Source organism: Poecilia reticulata, linkage group LG21 (assembly GCF_000633615.1).
Source record: "Poecilia reticulata strain Guanapo linkage group LG21, Guppy_female_1.0+MT, whole genome shotgun sequence".
Lineage (NCBI taxonomy): Eukaryota > Metazoa > Chordata > Actinopteri > Cyprinodontiformes > Poeciliidae > Poecilia > Poecilia reticulata.
In genome coordinates this window covers 11,548,667-11,561,551 of record NC_024351.1, presented here as the reverse complement: position 1 = coordinate 11,561,551, position 12,885 = coordinate 11,548,667, and the positions used below count along the sequence as shown (strand labels likewise).

General features: G+C 41.7%; 1 protein-coding gene across 1 annotated transcript in view; it reads left to right on the top strand.

Annotated features, from left to right (window-relative positions):
• Positions 1–564: 564 nt before the first annotated feature.
• fut8b (fucosyltransferase 8b (alpha (1,6) fucosyltransferase)) overlaps positions 565–12,885 on the top strand; it is a 106,632-nt gene continuing 94,311 nt past the window's right edge. The window contains exon 1 of the mRNA XM_008397469.2: positions 565–788. The gene's annotated coding sequence lies outside the window, so the exon portion shown is untranslated. The remainder of the gene's footprint in view (positions 789–12,885) is intronic.

Here is a 12,885-nt window from a genome sequence, read left to right as displayed (position 1 = left end):
TTTTTGGACTGTGGGAGGAAGCCGGAGTACCTGGAGAAAACCCACGCATGCACAGGGAGAACATGCAGAAAGACCGGGGCCGGGAATCGAACCCAGAACCGTCTTGTTGCAAGGCAACAGCTCTTCCCCAGGCTATACTTCCTTAATTTCAAAGTTTCTATCTGTACATGATTAAGCATCTGGTTCACCTCAAAAAGTCATCTGATTACAAATGTGAAGCTTGAGAATTGGATCTTGTGTTAGTGTGAGAAGTTCGCTCACTTCTGCTGGCTTGTTTCTTTGCCTCAGTCTGGGTCTAATTCTAATTGTCCTGTAGTGTAATCTGGATTTGAACCGCACTTTATCTGACTGGATCTGAATTTCAGAATACGATATTCTCAAATGATATTGAAATTTGGACAGAATTGTGTTCCCTATTTCTGGAGATAAATTGACGCTCTTTGTAAAGATTATACGTCTTTAAGTTGGCGCGACGTAAATAAACTGACTTTGACAAGTAAATGCCACTCAAAGATGAAATTACAAAGACTTTTATTTTTGAAACTCTTCACCGGATGTTGTGTTTTCCCTCCTCCCCGCTCTGTGTTGACACCGGCCATTCAGTAGGTCCCCACCGAGCAGTCCGGACTGCCGTATTCAGAGACCCGAGCTCCTCCAGTTCCTGTTTCCGCTGCAGCCTTTCTGCTCAGTTTTCTGGAGCAACAAGACCCGCGTCAGACCCAGCCTCCGGCAGCCTCCTCGCCGTCCCTCCGGTCGGATGCCTCTGGAAGCTGGCGCGTCAGATGAAGGTAGGAAGCGAACTGTCGCTCTCATTTTGAGCGCAACGGCTGTAGAAGGAGGCAGCGCTTTCAGCTTACGTTTCCCGGCCTGTTGACTGCGTCGCGGCTGATGAGATCAGGGTAGCCAGATAGCGGTCACGGCGGAGAGCAATCCCTGTTACCGTTATCTGAGCGCCGCTGCTTTTTGTGCGGATGTGTTTTTGTGCGTCTTCTGTTTGATGTTGGCCCCGGTGCTCCGTTGCCACGCTTTGTTTATTAGTGAGCACAGCAAGTAGGACCCGTGTTGTTGCCTTGGTTTCAGTTGTGAGACCGTACCTTCAGTGTGGCGGGATGACAGCTTTTCTTTCAGGTACAGTTGGAGCTAGAAGCCACTTAGCTCAAAAATAGAAGAATGTTTGTGACGGTGTGGCGTCTGCGTGAGATAATACCGTAAAAAAAAAAAAAAAAAAAAAAGAGAGAGAGAAAGAGTGAAACACATGTGACTCACAACCTGGAAAGAAGCTCCGCCTGACACAATTAGTTGTGCATCCTCTTGTGAATGCAGCTGCCAGTTTGGTCAGCATCATCGCTTGGCTGCTGCGGCCAGGATGAGAAGATGTGCAGGGTAATAATCACCACAGCCAAGGCAGGAGTTTTGCTTTCAGTATCTTGAGGTGTGGTTTAATGAGGCCTCTGATCAGGTGATTAAACGAAGCGGTCTGGCGTTTACACCGGGATAGTGATAGGGGGACTTCTGTTTCACACAACTTTACCAGGCTGTGTGATTACAGAGGCCGGAAGACGTCATGCAGAAACAATGCTGTGCTAAACGTGGATGGTGAGAAATGACTTGGTGCAAATGTGCAGCTCTTTGGAAACTGCACGCATACAGTGCAGCGCATGTAAATATTCGTGACCTGTTCGCTTTTGCATGATTTATTGTTATCACCACAAACTGCACTGCGTTTTATTGGGTTTTTTATGTAATGGATCAAGCAAGTTATAGGGTCTTCCCCAGCCTTGCAGCTTTGTTGTTGTTGTTGTTTCAGTCAGATTGGATGTAGAGAATCTGTGAGCTAATTGTCAAATCTTGCCACGGATTCTCAATTACGTCAAGAAATGGACTTTGACTATGCCATTTTAACACATTACGTAATCTAAACCTATTTTGACTTCATTTTTCTGGTTTTGAGATGATATCATAAAAATAAAAAAGACAGCACATATTTTGCTGTCATTTCTGGCTTGTGACTTCATTTTGACAGCCCATACTTGTGCAGTGCACCACCAATAGTTGTCCTACCAACAAGACGTAGAAAAATCCCAGCATTATTTATCTCTGCTGTTTATTTTATAAGACTCTTTTCATCTTCCTTGCATGACAGCAAACTGTTTTGACAATAAGTGCCGTAATAATTCCATTTGCACCAACACTCCTACTTGAATTGCAGCTGCTGATAAGACGGAAGGAAACTCAACACCTATGGACAACTAATTCATCATTAATGTTATCTTATAAAGCCTGCCTTGGTTACTGGCAGAGCAGATTGATTGAGTTAGTTGCCCTAATCCATTCATGAATAAGTAAACAGCCGTATATATTGCGGCGACAGCACTCTGTGCCATAGTTGGAGGCGGTGATGGCGGTGGAGGGGGGTGGGGGGGACGCGAGTCTCGTACTCTGGCCTACCTCAGATAGATGTCTGCCTAAATTTAAACTGCTCTCAACTGTCAGTGGCCAATTATTTTACGTAAAGCAAAAGTGACTCACTGTTCGGCTACAATTTGCTTTGATCAGGGCTGTCGTGCCATTTTTTATTTTACTTTTTATTTTTTGCACTGAACTTAGGTATTCATATCTGCCAAGTGCAAATAATTACATTGGAGTAGTTAATTCAAGGCTGTGCAATTCTTGATGATTAAATCAAATAATGGCAAAGGCAGTCAGAATGATTCCTTAATATTTTCAAGAAAGGCTTTGAAGCGTTTTTTTTTTTTAGCAGAAACCAGCTTTTGACTTTTCAAACATATGACTTCAGCACGCTGGCACCTTTCCTGCCATGTTTACACCGAGTGACATGAGAAGCAGGGTCCATTTCCTGTATTTCATTCTGCCTCTTTCTGCCCTTTATGGCCCCACACCGAAAACCTCACACCACTGTCTGTCTTCATTTTTTGACTAATGACTTAATTAAACACATTAGTGTTGCTCTGCCAAAGCCGTTAGGCGCGCTGCACTGAGCAAAAATTGGCGGTGACTCCTGTGATAATTTAACCTGTATATAAAATGTTGGCATAAGTCACATGGTGAGGAGCCTTTCTGTGTTTGTTTGGCTTTTTTTTTTTTTTTTTTTTTTTTTCGTGAAGCAACTCACTATTTAAAATAGCACCCGGATTTGTTTTTCATTTCAGTTCTGTCTGCAGCAGCAGCCCCGCCACCTGCACAGCTAGCGCCCATGTTTGCATGAAAAGCCATTCTAATTTCAAGCATCACAGTGTTTTGGCTCAGTGTACAGTGTGTGTATAATGCTTGATATTGCTTCAATGTGCTGTGTATACATCCTCTTCCCTGCTTTTGTTGTTCCAGATATATCCTGGATCACCCCCCTCCCCTCCTGAAAAAACATCAGTAGGTTGATGATGAGGATGGGGTTTTGGGGAGCCTGAATGAAGCAGGATTTATTTTCAAGAAATATTTTGAGGTGGAGTTCCTCATACTTTGAGCATAAACAACAGGGAAGTAAAAACTGTGCAACACTTTAAAATCCTCGTAGCAAATTGTGTTGACAGTGTTACCAAAGGAAGCATGTTTATAGCGTAGCATTGTTTTGTTGGAATTGTTCATCTCAGTGCAACAAGCCTCAGTTTTAGGCTATACTATATCTGAACAAAGCACAAGCTATTGAAAAGATGCCTTTGTTAAATGTGGGGAATAAATATCTATGGGATTATAGATAGGGTGTTCTGCGAAGAAAACAACATTTGTTTGCAACTGGTTGATATTTTGTGCAATATTTGCCTTTCATGTTGGCTTTATTCTTCCTCTGCCATCTTTTGAAACCAATTGCTAATCTAATAATGTGTACAATGGCAATAATAAGAATTGAGCATGTCAGTATTTTCCACAATAAATGTATTTTTAATGGGGCTTTTGACACACAATTCACTATCCGAGTTACATAAACACACAAAGAATCGAAAACAAAACAGTCAATAAATTAGGTTTTGTGTAATAAGGTGGAATGGCACAGAAAATAAATACTGAAAATGCTGCGTGAAATGTTTTCAGTTCTAAGGAGGAAAGCCTTTGTTGGTATTGACAGCTTATATTGTTAAGCTGGTCAAGAAGGTCCCAACTACATTTCTCTTTTCACTACATCAAACCACTTTAGTACCATATGCTAGAAAGCAACCCCACACCAAAATATTCCCAGTTCCTAACTTCACAGTTGATATGCTGGTTTTCATGTTTCTCTTACAAACATGGTGTGTGCAATTTCATTTAAAGAGTTCAGTTTTGCTCCTATCTCATAAGATGCTCTCGCAGTGTCATATTGGTTTGTTCAAATGTTCTGCAGGAAACTTTAAACAAGCTTCAAAGTGCCCATCACTTAGTGAGTGTGCACGGTTATAAAAAGTCACCCCACGGTTCCCAACTTAGCCGCTTTGTAAATAGCAAATTTTTTAGACCAAATAAAAAAATCTGTATTGGCCAACATTGGAATTGACAGGTTAAGCTTTTTAAAGATCGGTCAGATCTGTGCACTCTACTGTGAGTGTCATTAGAGGTTTCTGTGTATGTATCAATTACTTGGGCTTTTAACCACTCTTAGTGTGAATTTCATGTCAGTGAACCTGTTGAAAATATATAACACAAAAAATGTTGACATGATCGGTACTTCTTTTCCTCCCTGTTCCGTGGTGAAGACTTTTAAGAGAACATCATCTATATGGTACGTATGCAGGCACTGAATTTCTTTTATACATTTTCAGAACATGGCTAAAGGGCAAAGTCTGTAGGAGAAAGCTGTTCCTCCATCAGTCTTCTCCCGCTGTCATCCTTTGCGGAGGGCCATTATTATCTGTATTGTAAGACAGAGTGTCTGTCTGGTGATTGTGTGAGCCAATCACAGGGTGAGTGTGAGGCAGGTTTCCATGGAGAATGGCGGCGAGGACCGGCCCGAGAGGCTGCTGAAGCTCAGCTTGAACAAGCTGGACTGATCCGGGCTGATAGCATTCTCCAGCAGGTGAAAGAGTAAGGCCCCAGAAGCCTCTTGCTGTTTATCTTCCTGTCTCACTGAGGAGTTGGGAATAGTTCAGTTTGAAAAGAACAATAGTAGCTCTACTCAACAGCTTTGTGGCATTAGGTTGGATTTGATTTTTTTCTAGACAGTGGATTTATATCACATAAAGCTATCTTTTGTTTGGGTATCAAAGATGTTACAATGTTAGATTTGGGTCATAGTTTAGCTTAGAATGTGACCTGCCTTTGTTTCAGTTGTTACCAGTGCAAGGGCTTGACCTGAACACTACCTCAGACGGTCTGCTGCCCTGGCTCTGTTTGGCCCTGCAGGGAGGTTGCTCAGCAGGAGAGAAAAAAAAAAACACAAAGTAACATTAGAAAATATGTGTTTTTGTGTCCTCACTGTAAGCAGACTTGCGTGTGTTTGGTTTTGCTATATCTCGGGCAGTTATTGCTGCAGCAGCCATGCCTGGGAAGTGAGTCTTCTTGGCTCCAGAAATGGAGATCCTGTACTTCCATTCCCCCGTTTTTTTTTTTCTTGGTATAGGTAAGAAGCACATAACTCTGCAGTTCCTTGACCTCCTGCGGTTTTGGATAAATTTCTCTCTCCTCCTGAATTAATACTTGCAAGTATTCATACCCCTTCAGTTTTTTCACACTGTGTCATGCTACAACCGTTAACTTCATAGGGATTTAATGGGATTGACCAAGGATTAGCAACTCAAGTCCTGGTGAGCTACTGTCCTTCTATCTTTGGATTCTACTTGCTACCTGAATTACGGAAATTGTAATGGCCAGGTCTTTGAAAACTTTCTGTCATGCCAAGGAGGTGATTTAGCCTTTTGAGTTAGGTGTGTCGGAGCAGATATGCATCCAAATGTTGCAGGACAGTGGCGAGTATTCGACTCTCTTCGCTCACACTATAAAATCCGGTGCAACTAATTGGCATCTGTGTGTATAATGGAGTCCCACTAAAAATACAGCTGTTCTGTTAGGGTTTTAGAGTTTTGTTGGGCCACATTAGGGAATAAAAAGCCCAGTAAAAGAAAAAAGACTGTGGTTAAGCTATTAAATAATATCCCAAGCTCTGGACTTCTCCAAAGCACACTTCAATCCGTCATCCGGAAATAGAAAGATCCCCGCTGTGAAACACTGTGGTGGCTACGTCATGCTGTGTGGATGCCTTTCTTTAGCAGGGACAGCGACACTTCTCAGAGTTCACAGGAAGATAGATTGAGCTACATACTGGCCAATCCTGGTAGAAACCCTTCAAGAGCCTCTGGAAGTATTTTAAACTGCAGAAAGGTTGACCTTCTGGCACGTCAACGACCCTAAACACACAGCTAAAGCGACAATTGAGTAATTTAGAATTACACATTTTCATGACTTAGAATTGCCAACTCAATTTTCAGAACTAAAGTTGAGAATTATTACAGTCTTGAAAACCTACATTCCCAAATGCGCTGATTCAATTTGACTGAGCTAGAACTATTTTGCAAAAAAAAAAGGTAAATACATTTCTACATAGCCAAAGATTTTTAACTACAATAGCAATGAAAAACTGTTGATTTAGGGAAACTGAACATGGAAGGTATACTATTCAGATTATTTGTAAAAAGAAAACAACAACAACAATCACTCTCATCATTGTATTAATCTGTCATTTCATAAATGCTACTTGCTACATGAAAACTTTTTTTTTATGTGTGTAGTTCTGAGTGTGACCAACGAGATCAGAACAAACGAAGGTTTCCAGCTCTTTCTCTTCCTTAGCAGCTGAATTCAAATGGGTATGACACACAGGGGGAACTTTTAGCTCATCAGAAGTTGCTCAGGGATTCACAGTGGGACACAAACAGCCCCCACCGCCCTCACCCCCCATCTTCCCTCAAAACCTCCCACATCCTCGCAGATTCCCCTGGTGCTCAGTACCCTGGGCCCATCAAAGTGCCTTTTAGCCGCTGTGAGTCCACAGCTGAGGACAGGATCAGAGCGAGCACGGAGGGCTGGAGGGATTCAGAGACGCCGTGAAAAATTCTCGGCTGCCCGAGAAGACACTGCTTTCTGGGTTTTAGGAAGTGGCGCCACACAGCGCCTTACCTAAAGCTGGATCTGAGTTCGCTTTGGTCTTCAAGAGCTCTTCCTCTGAACCGGAGTGTGTTGAACGCACAACCCACTCTGATAGCATCAAAGGACACGTGGGACAAAGGTTTTGGAGTTTGGATAGAGCGCATAGAGGAGGAGATTGAGATGGCTGCCTCGCTCCAGGCACAAACACTCAGATCATTTCTAGAACACAACAGAATAGCTGAAGAACCAGACGCTGGACATTAGGATCATAGTGACAATAGCCCCAACTGGAACTCGGAGTGCTCAGGCCCACAGCGACATGCAGAAAGGCAGCAAAGAGCACGACTATGAGCTCATGTGACAGAACTGGTGCAGTTCCCACACTCGGGTAGAAAAGGTTGTGTGACAGGCCGTCCTCTGCATGGGGAAAATTTGGGATTATTCTGCTTTCAACGCCGAGTCGGAATTTCCCAGCAGCCGCTGCATCGCTACACACACACGCACGCACACACACACTGAATGTTCTCCATTTAGCCAGGAATATCTGATTTAGTGCTAACCGGTATCGAGTGCCCTGTGTGTGACCTCTTCACATGTCCGTCGAGGGTTCATCCCCAGGCCCTGGAAAGTGGGCGCTGGAATGTGATGAAAGGTGGGCATTATCTTGCTCACATGCGGGGAGCTGGAAGTTTCGCTCCTGCTGGTCCTCCTTCCTGGAGGGCTTGTTTGCATTAGTAGGGCAGCGTTGTGATTACTGTTAAACTATTGATCTTGAAGGGGTCAATTAATCTCTGTGACCTGCACTGAGAGGTCACGAAGCAAGGTTACCTACTTTGTAAAGCTGGAAGCGATCCAGTGTTACTTAACACCTAACCCCTTTCCCATATGTCTTTGCCAAGTTCACGAGAGGAAAGGTGATTAATGTGGATGGTTTGCTGCTCTATGTCTCTCAATAAGTTCACTGAAAGTGCATGTGGCATTTGCGGTGTGTGTCGCTGATGATGCGGCGGCGTGCGGGCGGCGGCTGAAACGGTTTGCGAGGGATCGGAGAGGATTGGCCTGATTGGATTTCAGCCGCAGGAGTCCTGTCACCTGGCACAGCGTGGCGCTCTGAAAGTCGGCGGGGCGGTAATCAGACAGCAGTCAAACTGTGAAGAAACAGCAAAATCGGCAGTCAGGCACTGATGGCACACTTACTCACAATGGGGAAAAAAAAATGGCAACAAATACTCTGTATAACTCAAGGGGGCTGTGTGTAAGATGAACAGTAAACGTTCACAATCTGAAGAAAGGAAATGTTTCCGTTTAAACGTATTCAAGGTCTTGAATCATAAGAGAAAGTAGAAGGTGGAAAAACATTGGCGGTGGAGTGATTTACCTGTCCTGTTGTTTACATGCTGAATAAATGAGCTTTGAAAATAAGTTGCTTTTTTAAATAAAAAATATCCGTCCGTCCGTCAATCCGTCCGTCCGTCCGCCTGTTGAGAAGTCCATCCATCACGTCTTTCCGTCCATCCATCCATGCAGTTGCCTGTACTACCAGCCGGCCCTGGAGTTTTTTGCAGGTGCCATATTTAAAGGCTGATCACCATAGTAACTGATTTTGACAAAGACGTACATAGAAGTGATTAAACTATGCTGTCGCCTTCAAAAACTCAAATGCAGTCTTTTCTGTCTGGATTCCAGGAACATCCGCCACGCTTACCGTCTTTTCCTTTCACAGGTCGAACTACGATCCAGTGCTGCGTGAAACAACCTCTTCTGTTCACTTTTCTTTTTATAGCGCTTGTTAAAAAGCACTCTGGGAAATATAGGAAATCACTAACTCAAGCCAAATATGATGAAAAACCAGAACAACAAAATTGTACATATACCAATCAAAGCTGAAATGCATTGTTTGGTACATATTGTGCTTTTCGAAACATTGTGGATGCATCTGAGGACACAGCATGCTTTAGTTGTTTTTTTTATTTATTTTTTTATATCGCTGCGCAATGGAGTGAGGGGGATTTAATTGGGGTCATCAGCAAAAGATTCAGCTGATAATGCAGAGAAGGAAGAGGAGTGGAATTTTAAGTAGTCGCCTGTTAAAGGTACATGGATTCATTATGGCCATAAGAGACTGAATGTAATCCTTGATCCTAACATCTCAGGCCTTTTGTTGTAAATTCAAATAGAAATGATTTCTGTTATCCTTGAAACGTTTTTATTTTTTCCTTGTAGCATAGTGAGCAGCATGGCCTTCTTATTGGAGATAAATTATGAAAAGTGGATTTTATGTTCAAATCATGTACAAATCATTCTCTGCTAGGTTTAAAATTCAGAAACTTTCCTCAACTTCACAGCTTATTTCCTGGTAGTCGGGAGAAACACGAGCAGACTTTTACAATATTTCGACAGTAAGAGGAAAAAAAAAAAGAACGACCGTTTTGTCACTCTTCATGTGACTCAGCGCAGGTAATATATTCACTTGTTTTATCGCTTTCTATCAGTTTGAGTTCATTACCCTTGGCCGATGCATGCTATTTTTACAATTATTCTGCAACCCAAGGACAACCGACATGTCAAGGAGCAGCTGCGGTTCCCACAGTGAGCAAGCTTTACTTCAGGCTTTCATGCGGTCGGCTCAGCAAAATACTAAAGCGCGGAGCAACTGGAGCTACAAAGCAGGGAGAAAGCATCACATCAGCATGTTTTGACAGTTATTGTAATTGCAGTGCATTTAAAGAAAGGATTTATTGTTATATTAACCTAATAGATGTATCTTGAAACATTTCCAGGAGCGTTCCCCCTCCTAGAGTACGGTTGTAATATCTCTTATTGGACCTCACCGTGATGCTCAATTTATGATCGCTTAATGGTATTCCTGGGTATTAGGGAGCTCTGTTGGCCAGGAAAGTCTCATTTCCAATGCTTCAGTTATTGATTGAATTATAAAATGAATTTATAATGCTTGTGTTGCAGCCAGTGCAATATTGATGCTTCTTCTTTTATTTTATGCTGCATTGTCAATAAAAAAAATCCTCTCCTTGTGCCAGTGCAGATGGAGGTTATTTATTGGTTGCAGGGGCAGTCAGTCTAAGCAATGCGCATGTTTTATGAAAAGCAACATGCATTACTCTCGAGACGAAGCAGGCGACGGGTTGACAGCGGTTTTTCATGCACAGGAAACAATTGAATTTTCTGTTCCACATCACCCCAAAAATAAATATTTACAGAAGTGAAAAAGTGGGCTGCTTCCATTACCAGATGCCATGTTGAAAGCAAATTGAGATGTACTGATTAGTACTGTTACTTTGTGTTGATGTCTGATTCCACTTTTCATATGTAATCCCTCTGTTTTTAATATTTTGCATAGCTGCAGCTGAATAAGAATCTGAATTGTTTGTGATGTTATGCTGTCTGTAAGTTTTCTCTTCATACCAGTGAAACAACTTTGATCGTTTATCTACAATAAATAATCTCCTTCTGCATAAAGCTTCTTACTTATTATAACACAAGATTATATGCTCTCTGGTGTCTCTGAAACTTCAGTCAGTTATGGAGCACATTTTTTTTACTAGCATGTGTAGATTAGCATTGGCACAGTTTGATACTTTGTAGAACGGAAAAAAATATCTAGTTCTTATTTTCCCTTTTGGTCAATTGTTTTCCCTGTTTACTTTTTATATCGGGGTTTTATGTTTCAGATTGTTTTGCATTCTTAAAATGATAATTCTGTGTGGCATTTAATTAATTCTACGTTGAGCAGGGATTTGTTAAAATCGAGTTAGATTTCTGAAACCTTTCCTTATATGTTTGAAAACATAAGCATTAGGATCCTTATAGATTTTGACAAACATAAAAAAAAAACTGAAATATGTGGACAAATTAGATTGTTGACTAGATTATTGTTCCCTGACTACAGATTAAACAGAAAACAGTTTGTGATTTATTAATAAGCTGGATGTAAAAAAAAAACAAAAAAAAAAAACTGAACAGGATTTTTCTGATCAATATCGATTCTTGTTTCAATTTTCCAGATCTTATAAAAACAATGTATATTTTTTCATATATTTTGATAGATGTAACAACTCTTGAATTAACAGTAAAAATTTAATTGCTAAATGATTCCTATTTATTCACCAAAACTTTTATCTTTTTTATTTTCAACTGAATAAAGTGCCCCAAAGTACTTATTGTTGCTTAAGACCATTACAGACAGTCATTTTTTACATGCAGTAGAATATTATTTTTCAAGTGTCGTCCATTCACACTCCACAAGTCACTCATACATTTTCCTAGTTGGGTGAACTATAACCCCCTTAAAGCCCACACCATATGTATATTTTCAGTTGTTGAGATGCTGAAGCTCATGGAGGGAAAGGCAGGGACACTGAGTAGTGGTTAATAAAGAACTGCATCAGGAAATTGTGTGTGAGCTGTAATCAATTCAGTGAACCTCTGGTGTTTGTGGGAGTTGGGGACCACAACCGCTCACGAATCCCTGAAATCCGCAAGTACTTGACAAATAATTAAAATGTTTAGAACTGCCTATTTTAACAGTTCAAACCCCAGATATACCTTAATGTGCATTGATACTCGTAGCGGAAACTGTCTCTGAGGTTTTCCTTATCTCTCCTTTTGGGGATACAGCCAATTGGCACCAAGGAAAATGAGTGGTCCTCCTGGGTTGGAAGCTTTGCAACCACCAGCCAATAGCATATCAAGTAGTATTTCACCTTGGTATTTCAGCTTTCCAATCTTCATGTGCTTCAGAATATTTTGGATATGGGAAAAAAAAACTGTAAATAGGCAAATATTCCATGAATAAGTTAGTTAAGTTCAACAGAAAAATTCACAAATACTTGTCCGTGAAAAGACGGGAACACACTGTGTCTCCATCAAATCATCTAATATTTTGTTTTAGCTCTGATGATAAGAACCAGTTAAGGAAAATATAGCCTGTTCTGGTCTTTGGCTGATTCATTAGTGTATATTCACATGAAACCTTTATGGTATTAGGACATCCTTAGTTTGTCTGTTGTTGTAAACTCGATGTTTCACCACACTCCCACTTACATTGCAAGTTATACCTGGAAAGAACAAACAAGTGAAGAAAAAACCTTGTAAGTTTTTTTTTTTTGGTTAAGTTTCCTGTCACCAACTTGCTTTCCCATGTCAGCACTCTTTAAGATAGTGCATTTTGCTGCCTCTGCAGGCTTGTAAATGCCTCTCAGCATTTATAAGAGTGGTATTCACCTATGGCAAGAACCTCAGTGAACCAGCACAAGGCCACATCCATCTGACACTTCTGCCATGTGGCCTCAGAGATTTTGCCGTCTCCTATTGTTCCTCTTTTCATACTTTCATTGCACAATCTGACATTGTCTTATTGCCAGTGCCATCGGTGCATGAAGGACTTTGAAAGGCCAGTTTGGCAGACCCTGTCCTCAGTTTTAGCTTTTGTCTTGAAGAGCAATAACAACATGCCAGTCAGATATAAGGCCCCTAATAGGCCTCAGTGTGATGACACAGCTGTCCAAGACCCATTATGTTGTTGGAGCTGTAAGACAGATTGGAGGAGGGGAGGAAGGAAAGCCACAGCAAGTGCCTGACCGCAGTCCAAAAAACATGATGCAACATTGTTCAGTCAAGCAGCAGGGAAAGCATGACAGAGGGCCGAGGAAACAGCATGGAGTTAGGCCGAGCCAGTGGGATGGATCCTGTCTGCGTCAGTCGCCCCTGAGCCAGTTTTGACGAGGACTGAGAAGACACCCGTGTGACGCCAGATGTGGAAACGTGCATCTGTAGAACAGCTTCGTGACACATAGC